Below are 11,449 nucleotides of genomic sequence, written 5' to 3'. Positions count from 1 at the left end.
CTTTCTTCTGACTAGTCCCATTGTTCACAGGATTCCTTTCAGAAGTGTACATAAATTGGTTATTTGCAACCATTTCAATTAGCTCTTGAGCTTCTGCAGGCGTCTTCTTCAGATGAAGAGATCCTCCAGCAGAGCTATCCAAAGACATCTTGGATAGTTCAGAGAGACCATCATAGAAAATACCTATGATGCTCCATTCAGAAAGCATGTCAGATGGACATTTTCTGATTAATTGTTTGTATCTTTCCCAAGCTTCATAGAGGGATTCTCCATCCTTCTGTCTGAAGGTTTGGACTTCCACTCTAAGCTTACTCCATTTTTGAGGTGGAAAGAACTTTGCCAAGAAGGCATTGACTAGCTTTTCCCAAGAGTCCAGGCTATCTTTAGGTTGTGAGTCCAACCATATTCTAGCTCTGTCTCTTACACCAAAAGGGAATAGCATCAGTCTGTAGACCTCAGGGTCAACCCCATTAGTCTTGACTGTGTCACAGATTTGCAAGAACTCAGCTAAAAACTGATGAGGATCTTCCATTGGAAGTCCATGGAACTTGCAATTCTGTTGCATTAGAGAAACTAACTGAGGCTTAAGCTCAAAGTTGTTTGCTCCAATGGCAGGGATAGAGATGCTTCTCCCATAGAAATTAGGAGTAGGTGCAGTAAAGTCACCCAGCACCTTCCTTGCATTGTTGGCATTGTTGTTGTTTTCGGCTGCCATGGGTTCTTCTTCTTTGAAGAATTCGATCAGGTCCTCAATAGAGAGTTGTGCCTTAGCTTCTTTTAGCTTTCGCTTCAAGGTCCTTTCAGGTTCAGGGTCAGCTTCAACAAGAATGCCTTTGTCTCTGCTCCTGCTCATATGAAAGAGAAGAGAACAAGAAAATGTGGAATCCTCTATGTCATAGTATAGAGATTCCTTGAGGTGTCAGAGGAAAAGAAAAATAGAAGAAGGAGGCAGAAGAATTCGAACTTGATTAGATAGAGTTCGAATTGTGCATTAAGAAGGAGTAGTACTCCATAAATAGAAGGATGTGAGAAGGAGGGAAGAGAATTTTCGAAAATTCAATTAAAAAGATGTCAAAAACATTTTGAAAAATTGATTGATAATTTTCGAAAATTCAAGGTGGAAAAGAAATCAAGTGATTTTTTGAAAAAGATTTTGAAATTAGAAATTAAAAAGATTTGATTGAAAACTTATTTTGAAAAAGCTGTGATTAAAAAGATCTGATTGAAAAGATTTGATTTGAAAACAATTTCAAAAGATATGTTTTGAAAACAATTTTTAAAAGATTTGATTTTGAAAATTAATGACTTGCCTAACAAGAAAAGATATGATTCAAACATTAAACCTTTCTCAACAGAAAAGGCAACAAACTTGAGATGTTCAATCAAATCATTAATTGTTAGTAAGTATCAATGAAAAAGGAAAGAAATTGATTTTGAAAACATTTGATTGAAAAGATATGATTTGAAAAAGATTTGATTTTGAAAAACTTTGAAAACTTGAAAAAAAATAGATTTTGGAAACAAAATCTTCCCCCTAGCACCATCCTGGCGTTAAACGCCCAGAATGGTATACATTCTGGCGTTTAACGCCCAAAATGCTACCTCTTTGGGCGTTAAACGCCCAACCAGGTACCCTGGCTGGCGTTTAAACGCCAGTCTGTCTTCTTCACTGGGCATTTTTGAATGCTCAGTTTTTTTCTGTGTAATTCCTCTGCAGTATGTTCTGAATCTTCAATTCTTTGTATTATTGACTTGAAAAGACACAAATTAAAAATATTTTTGAATTTTTAATAATAAGGACAAATCAAAATGCAACAAGAATCAATTAACAATGCATGCAAGACACCAAACTTAGCAGTTTGTATACTACTGACTCTATATGAGACACATAAACACTCAAGTCAAAAGAATTCAAAGATCAGAGTAAGAAATCATCAAGAATTACTTGAAGATCCTTAAGACACATGAATGAATGTATGCAATTGACACCAAACTTAAGATGAGACACTAGACTCAAGCAAGAAACATCAAATATTTTTGGTTTTTATGATTTTGTGAATTTTTTTTTGTGCTTTTTTCGAAAATTATATGAAGATAGAAAATAAAGGTTTCAGAATTCTCAATCTGATTTCCAGGAATCATTGCAATGCTAGTCTAAGACTCCGGTCCAGGAATTAGACATGGCTTCACAGCCAGCCAAGCTTTCAAAGAAAGCTTCGGTCCAAAACACTAGACATGGCCAATGGCCAGCCAAGCCTTAGCAGATCATTGCTCCAATAGCAAGATTGATAGAGATCAACAAGCTATTGTGATGATTAGTTGAAACCTCGGTCCAATAAGATTAGACATGGCTTTTTAGCCAGCCAGATTTCAACAGATCATCATGAAACACTAGAATTCATTTTTAAGAACTCTAAAAAAAAAAATAACCTAATCTAAGCAACAAGATGAACCGTCAGTTGTCCATACACAAGAACAATCCCCGCAACGGCGCCAAAAACTTGGTGCACGAAATTGTGATCACTACTTTGTCCATATTCAAATAATCCCCGGTAATGGCTCCAAAGACTTGGTGCTCAATACCATGGCATAAACACAACTTCGCACAACTAACCAGCAAGCGCACTGGGTCGTCCAAGTAATACCTTACGTGAGTAAGGGTCGATCCCACGGAGATTGTTGGTATGAAGCAAGCTATGGTCACCTTGTAAATCTCAGTCAGGCAGACTCAAATGGGTATAGTGATTAACGAATAAAGCATAAAGATAAAGATAGAGGTACTTATGTATATCATTGGTGAGAGCTTCAGATAAGCGAATGGAGATGCCTTCCCTTTCGTCTCTCTGCTTTCCTACAGTCTTCATCCAATCCTTCTTACTTCTTTCCATGGCAAGCTCATGTAGGGTTTCACCGTTGTCAATGGCTACCTCCCATCCTCTCAGTGAAAACGATAGCATATGCTCTGTCACAGCATAGCGGAATTCAGCTGTCGGTTCTCGGTCAAGCCGGAATAAAATCCATCGATCCTTTTGCGTCTGTCACTAACGCCCCGCCTGCTAGGAGTTTGAAGCACGTCACAGTCATTCAATCATTGAATCCTACTCAGAATACCACAGACAAGGTTAGACCTTCCGGATTCTCTTGAATGCCGCCATCAATTCTTGCCTATACCACGAAGACTCTGATCTCACGGAATGGCTGGCTCGTTTGTCAGGCGAGCACTCGGTTGTCAGGCGATCAACCATGCATCGTGTTATCAGGAATCCAAGAGATATTCACTAGAGCTTTGATTGCTTGTAGAACAAGAGTGGTTGTCAGTCACTTTGTTCATGAGTGAGAGTGGTGATGATCCGTGACAATCATCACCTTCATCAAGTTGAAGAACAAGTGATATCTTGGACAAAGAACAAGCGGAATTGAATAGAAGAACAATAGTAATCGCATTAATACTCGAGGTACAGCAGAGCTCCACACCTTAATCTATGGTGTGTAGAAACTCCACCGTTGAAAATACATAAGAACAAGGTCTAGGCATGGCCGTGAGGCCAGCCTCCCAAATGATCTAAGATAGCATAAAACTCAAAGATAGCTACCCCAGATTCCTCTATATCAATACAATAGTAAAAAGGTCCTACTTATAGAAAACTAGTAGCCTAAGATGTACAAGGATGAGTAAATGACATAAAAATCCACTTCCGGGCCCACTTGGTGTGTGCTTGGGCTGAGCAAATGAAGCATTTTCGTGTAGAGACTCCTCTTGGAGTTAAACGCCAGCTTTTATGCCAGTTTGGGCGTTTAACTCCCATTTACGTGCCAGTTCCGGCGTTTAACGCTGGAAATTCTGTAGGTGACTTTGGACGCCGGTTTGGGCCATCAAATCTTGGGCAAAGTATGGACTATCATATATTGCTGGAAAGCCCAGGATGTCTACTTTCCAACGCCGTTGAGAGCGCGCCAATTGAGCTTCTGTAGCTCCAGAAAATCCACTTCGAGTGTAGGGAGGTCAGAATCCAACAGCATCTGCAGTCCTTTTGAGTCTCTGGATCAGATTTTTGCTCAGATCCCTCAATTTCAGCCAGAAAATACCTGAAATCACAGAAAAATACACAAACTCATAGTAAAGTCCAGAAAAGTGAATTTTAACTAAAAACTAATAAAAATATACTAAGAACTAAACTAAAACTACTAAAAACATACTAAAAACAATGCCAAAAAGCATACAAATTATCCGCTCATCACTTAGCAATTTCAGAAGCAGGATGTATTTCACGGAGGCCTCAGATGCAATTTGTTACTCTCCATCCAGAAGGACAAAGTCAAACACACACCGAGCCTATTAGGAAATCTGCAAGGAGATCGAGAGAGCCTTCGCAACTACAGGGAAAGATCCAACAAAACATGTCAGGGCATACAAAGTCTGCCAACAGAAGCAACTATCAGGGGCCTCATCAATGGTCTACGAGAAGGACCTCTTAGCCACTCAATATCCAAGAAGCACCCAAACATCTCTGAACGAGGTACAAGAATGAGCAGAGAAGTACATCAACATTGAAGAAAACTCTCGACTAGGAGAGATCTCAAAAACTAAACATTCCTACTCCTCTCGGGATAAGGATAAAGAGTCCAAGAAAAAAGAAGATCAACATGGAGAGAAGCCTAGAAAATACCACAATTACACCCCCTTCGAGTGTCTGTTGTGGATATCTGCCGAGAAATATGCAACACTGAGAAGATCCCATCAAACCGCCCAATCAAAAACAAAAGAGGTCAGACGCGTTGAAGGTCCACCTCACACCAAAGAGGTCGGACATGTTGAAGGTCCACCTCATACCAAAGAGGTCGGACATGTTGAAGGTCCACCTCACACCAAAGAGGTCAGACGCGTTGAAGGTCCACCTCACACCAAAGAGGTCGGACAAGTTGAAGGTCAACCTCACACCAAAGAGGTCAGACAAGTCGAACGTCTCACACCAAAGAGGTCGAACGAGTTGAACGTCCACCTCACACCCCTGAAAGACATGTTCATGGAAGATTCACAGGAGGAGGGATCTCTAAATCATCTCGCAAAGGACACCTCAAAGAGGTATATTAAGGAAGGGAGAGAGGTGTGAATAGGACAACGGGGTGCAAACAAGCCTTCCGAGATTTCAAAAGTTCTTGGGGCAACCACCCATTCTTCCCCAACCAATGGAAAGTGAAAAGCTCATATTATACCTCGTAGTGGGAAGTCGGGCAATAGCCTCATCACTAGTTAAAGAAGACAAAAGTGGGCAACAACCCATCTACTTCATCATCAAGGCTCTACAAGGGGCCGAACTATACTATCAAAAGATAGAAAAGTTCGCCTACGCCCCCATACTCACTTCTCGAGCTCACACTATCAGAGTTCGGACCAACCAGCCCATCGAAGGTATCCTACAAGAAAACAGACTTAGCAGGAAGAATTCTACAGTGGGCAGTCAAAATCGATCTTCAACATAAAGCTCAGACAGCCATCAAATCATAGTATTTGGCCGACTTCATTACAGAGTACACTGACACCCCGGGAACTCCTACAAAATGAAAACTCTACATGGATGACTCTTCAAACAAAACCGGGAGTGGTGCAGGTGTAATTATAGAAAAGCGATCAGGGAAGCCAAATCAAGCCAAATGACCAAGCTGAATACGAGGCACTACTGGCTGGTTTAAGACTAACTAAGAAGGTAGGAGCTTACCATATCCAATGACTCACAAGTAGTCACCTCACAAATAGAAGGGAGCAACCAAGCTGAGGATCCCACCACAAAAAATACCTCGGGCAATTCGGGGGACCCTGAACAAAACCAGAGAATAGCTCGGACAATTCGGGGGACCCTGGACAAAACAGAAAATAACTCGGACATTTCGGGAAAATAAAGTCCGACACATACCTCGGGAGCAGAATGCCCGAGCTGATGCACTCTCAAAATCAGCCAGCACCAAGAGCTCGGACATTTCGGGGAATATGAAGTCCGATACATACCTCGGGAGCAGAACGCCCAAACTAATGCATTTTCAAAACTAACCCACACCAAACCCAGGGGGCAATAACAGAAGCCTCATCCAGGCTACATTACAAGACCACAATAAGGAAGAAAAACAAACCCTCTCTTCAGAGTCCGACGACACCAGCTCATAATTCTTCTCCTCATCCCTATCCTTACAAATTCTACGGAACCTCCTAAGTCGCACACAGTACTCAGGGTCAGCCACAGTAACACGCATTAAAACTATGAAATCCAGCCAATCAGACATGCTGTCTGGGATCTTAGTACGTATCTCAAAGACATAGGTCGACTATGGGATTACTACCAAACAACTCGGGCAAATAAGGAAACAACTCGGACAATAATAGCAGAACATCAAGTGACAGACTTGGCAGTAAATGGGAAATCCCAGGACTCACACGAAAGTCCAGGGGCACCCTTTGGAGGCAACAACAGGGCAAAAACACAGAGAAAAGAAGTCGACAATCTATACCCAAACAGTCCGAACACCTCTCAAACAAAAGATCAAAACAAAAGCTAGAACTTTTGTACAAAAGGAGTCAGGCAACAATAAAAAGAAACAGGAAAAGTGACAACAAACGATCAAAGATGCAAACTTTTTGCAGAAAGAACCAAGGTTCTTCAAAGCAAATACAAAGTCAAAGCTTTATATCAAAGCATGCCAACTTCCCTATAGCCCCACCTGAAAGAGCTCTCACAAGTCCTATGGGCATATCGGACAACCCCACACTCCATTACAAAGGAATCACCCTTCCGATTAAGCTTATGGAATGGAGGCAATGATACCGGTAGAAGTCGAAGAAGGATCTCCCAAAATGATCAAACAAAAAAGCTCATCCTAAATGACATGGGAACAAGTCGACCGGGAGAGGAAAAGCTAGTAGCTAATTGGAAAGGACCCTGCCAAGTCACGGAAGTACTGGGAAAAGGTCACCACAAAATGTCCAACCTCGAGGGGTGAGAGCTACCAAGGTCATGGCATGCCTGCAAAATGCGCCAGGCCGAGATCTAAAAAGATTGCCCAACCTAGAAGGGTAAGCACTAACATGTACACACTCTTATTCATATCTTCATTTTATTGTTTAAAAGATTGCAGATTCCCTAAAAAGTTTCCTACCAAGATGCCCGATTACGGCAGGTCGGCAAGGTGAAGACCAAATTCACCGCCCGATCACGACGAAGTCGGCAAGATGAAAACCAAATTCATCGTCCAATTACAAAGCGACAAGTCGGCAAGGTGAATTCAACTTCACTGCCTGACCACGATGAAAACCAAATTCATCGTCCGATTACAAAGCAACAAGTCGGCAAGGTGAATTCAACTTCACTGCCCGACCACGATGAAAACCGAATTCATCGCTTGATTTCGACAAAGGTCGACAAAGTGAAAACCAAATTCACTGTTCTACAAATTGTCAAGACGCATTAATCTGAAGTATTCATTGTCCAATTATAAAGCAACAGATCGGCAGAAAGTGAAAAACAATTTCACTGCACGATCACGATAAAGACAACCGTCTGATAAAGGTGAAAACGCGATTCACCCAAAAGACGATCTAAAGATGCCAACCACTTTCTACGAATCGGCAAAGATGAACACAGAATAATGTAAGAAGTTATCGAAAGTGATCCAAAAAAGAACCTGACGAGGTCTTACGGATTGCTAAAATAATAACTTAAAGACTGGCCGACGTTAAGAAGTCGGACCAAGTCAACCCAAGTTATAAGTAAACCCTGGAAAGAGGTCTGGCCAACCCTGTTAAAGAGGATTACTTTAACTTAGAAGGGCACGACATTACAAGGTCAGCCCAAAACGAAAAGTTATACAAGTAATCCCTGAAAGTGATCTGACAAAGATCCAAGAAAGAGGATTACGCTATGACTTAAAGGAGACCGACATAACGAAGTCGGACTCCTACTACAAACAAAGTTATAAAAGTAATCCCTGAAAAAAACCTGATAAAGGTCTAAGAAAGAGGATTACAAAAATAACTTAGAAAGAGATCGACCTAACGAAGTCGGTTTCCTACAAAACAAAGTTATAAAAGTAATCCCTGAAAGAGACCTGACAAAGGTCCAAGAAAGAGGATTACAGACATAACTCAGAAGAGACCGACATGATGAAGTCGGACTCCTACAAAAAGTTACAAAGGTAATTCCTGAAAGAGACTTGAACAAAGTCTAAGAATGAGGATTACCAAGTAACTCGACAGGGCCCGACATGACGAAGTCTGCCCAAAATATAAAGCTACAAAGATAATCCCTAAAAGAGACCTGAACAAGGTCCAAGAAAGAGGATTACCAAGCAACTCGACAGGGTCTGACATGACGAAGTTGGCCCAAACTATAAAGCTACAAAAGTAACCCCTGAAAGAGACCCAAATGAGGTCCAAAAAAGAGGGTTATAGCAACTTGGACCGACAAGAAGAAGTCGGACCAACAAAAGCAACAGCTTGGACCGACAAGAAGAAGTCGGACCAACGAAAGCTACAGCTTGGACCGATACGAAGAAGTCGGACCAATGAAAGCTACAGCTTGGACCGACAAGAAGAAGTCGGACCAACGAAAAACGTGCGCTAAAACGAACATAGCTCTGCCCAAAAAGCCACGGCTCTACGACAAGGCTATCAAAAACTGTTCAGAATGACTAAAAAGTGTTCTACTAAAACACTAAAAAGTCGTCGGACAAATTAGCCCCAAGGACCACCTCGACCAAGCAGAAAATGGACAAAATCAGAAGTGATCAAAAGAGGTCGGACAACAAAGTACCGACACTCTACAAAGATCCACAAAAACGGACATAGACATCTCGCAAGTGGCCAGAGGAAGGCCAGGAATGTTTTGCTAAAAGGTATGAAGTCTTGAAAAAAGACACTACTTAAAAAGCGAAAAGCACAGCCTCAAAGACAGAGCTAAAAAGTCATCCAAACAAACTATAAAAAGGTTTCCCATCGGAACACTACCTAAAAAGTTGTTGGATTATGACCAAAAAGCTCGAACAGCGAAGACAAACAAGTCGGAAGAAGGCTGAAAAGTCCCCTCAACAAAATAAAAGGGGCAATACCAGACTCGCACAAGGAGAAACTACTCAAGGATCGACCAAAGTTAGGATGCTTGAGCACGACTTCTCCAAAGAGATCGAAGCTCTGAAAGCACAATCTCGAGGAAAGCTCCGAACTCAAGCAGGGGCAAAGTCATGCAAGTCGACGTCAGCTCAAGAAGAGGCACAAGTACGACTTCAAAAAAGAACAAGCCAAAAGGTTGGAAAACAACTTAAGGCTCAAATGTGCTTAGCCAAAAGGGATACAACTCCACTCAATGAAGGCACAATCTCAAACAGGGCTACGAACATCATCCAAGACTAAAAAAGGGTTCTATATAAAGAATACTAAAAAGTCATTGGACAAATCACTAAAAGTCTGGATATCAAGCCGCAAGGATAACTTCGCCAAAGCAGAGGGTTGTCAACACAAGCTTAAAGCAAGGCGTGATCCAGAAGGAAAGGGTAGAAAACCCACACTACCACTCAAAAGAGGTTGGACTGTGAAGTACCAAACCTATAGAAGATCTACAAAGATTGCAAAGTAATGAAGAAATAAGCCAGATAGATGCTTGAGCACGACTTCCAAAGAGATCGAAGCTCTGAAAAGCACGATCTCATGGAAAGATCGAACTCAAGCAGGGGCACTGTTCATACCCTGGGTCAAGCTGTCCGACCCGGGATGTTTAGCGACAAGCCGACCGACCTCTTCAGGTCAGACTATCCGACCTCTTCTCAAAGAGCTCGGCCAAATCATCAAAGGAGCCCAAAGCAGGCCCAAAACGAAGGAACACAGCCCAATCTAAACGCAGCCAAAGCCCAGAAAGATAAAGGCGGTTCCCCTAAAGATAAGATGACTTCATTCAAAGATAAGATAAGATAAGATAACTCTCTTATCTCTAGAGAGGTCACTTCTCACCATTATAAATACACTGGAGCACCCAGGTATAACTCATACTCTGATTCTACTCAATACCTGCTTAATACCCTTGCTAACTTAAGCATCGGAGTCCCTTGCAGGTACCCTCCACCCTCCGGGGAAGAAGGATCTGCACCACCACCAAGTCCAACAAGTCGGACACGGCGGCCCCAGCCACCATCATCAAGTCGGACACAACAGCTCCGACTGGCACAGAAGATCTCGTCTAAGATCGACCTACAGTTTCAGGTAACCCTTGGAACAGAAGGTTTAACTGGAACCTGGGAAGATCCCTCTCCGGCCGCCTTGGCCGAAATGTTTAAAGCAGCAGTTGCCTTCTTCGCCTTCTTGAAGGCCTTCATAGAATCATTATTCTTTGACATCCCTGAAGAACACAAAATCAACCACAAAAGACAAATTACAACATAGAAGAAGAAAAAGCTCGGAAAACAAGTATAAAAATAAAGCAGACAGTACCTGTTCCGAGGGTTACCTGAAACTGGAGGTCCATCTCGGACGAGATCTTCGGTACTGGTTGGTGCTAACGTGTCCGGCTGGTGGGAGACAGCCGGAGCTGTCGTGTCTGACTTGTTGGACTGGCTGCACTGCTGATCCTTCGTCACCGGAGGGTGGGGGTACCTGTAAGAGACTCTGATGCTTAAGTTAGCATGGGTATTAAACAGGTATTGAGTAGAATCAGAGTATGAGTTATGCCTGGGTGCTCCAGTATATTTATAATGGTGAGATGTGGCCTCCTGTGGATAAGATAAGTTAGTTATCTTATCTTATCTTTATCTTATCTTTAAGTGAGGTCATCTTATCTTCAAGGGAACCGCCTTTATCTTTCTGGGCTTTAGCTGCCTTTAGATTGGGCTGTGTTCCTTCGTTTTGGGCCTGCTTTGGGCTTCTTTGGCGAGTTGGCCGAGCTCTTTGAGAAGAGGTCGGACATTTAGCCGAGCTCTTTGAGAAGCGGTCGGATAGTCTGACCTGAAGAGGTCGGTCGGCTTGTCGCTAAACATCCCGGGTCAGACAGGTTGACCCAGGGTATGAACAGTGCCCCTGCTTGAGTTCGATCTTTCCATGAGATCATGTTTTTCAGAGCTTCGATCTCTTTGGAAGTCGTGCTCGAGCATCTGTCTGGCTTGTTTCTTCATTGCTTTGCAATCTTTGTAGATTTTCTAGAGGTTTGGTACTTCACAGTCCAACCTCTTTTGAGTGGTAGCGTGGGTTTTCTACCCTTGCCTTCTGGATCATGCCTTGCTTTAAGTTTGTGTTGATAACCCTCTACTTTGGCGAAGTTGTCCTTGCGGCTTAATATCTAGACTTTTAGTGATTTGTCCAATGACCTTTTTAGTGTTCTTTATGTAGAACCTTTTTTAGTCTCGGATGACGTTCGTAGCCCTGTTTGAGATTGTGCCTTCTTTGAGTGGAGTTTTATCCCTTTTGGCTGAGCACATTTGA

At 42.3% G+C, this 11,449-nt stretch overlaps 1 non-coding gene across 1 annotated transcript; it reads left to right on the top strand.

The window, feature by feature from the left end:
- The first annotated feature begins 206 nt into the window (after positions 1-206).
- LOC130943083 (small nucleolar RNA R71) lies at positions 207-310 on the top strand. The gene has a single exon (XR_009071618.1). It is a non-coding gene; the product is annotated as a small nucleolar RNA R71 (small nucleolar RNA).
- The last annotated feature ends 11,139 nt before the right edge of the window (positions 311-11,449 follow it).

The sequence above is a fragment of the Arachis stenosperma genome, chromosome 7 (genome assembly GCF_014773155.1).
Source record: "Arachis stenosperma cultivar V10309 chromosome 7, arast.V10309.gnm1.PFL2, whole genome shotgun sequence".
Classification (NCBI taxonomy): domain Eukaryota; kingdom Viridiplantae; phylum Streptophyta; class Magnoliopsida; order Fabales; family Fabaceae; genus Arachis; species Arachis stenosperma.
This window is presented reverse-complemented; position numbering and strand designations above follow the sequence as displayed.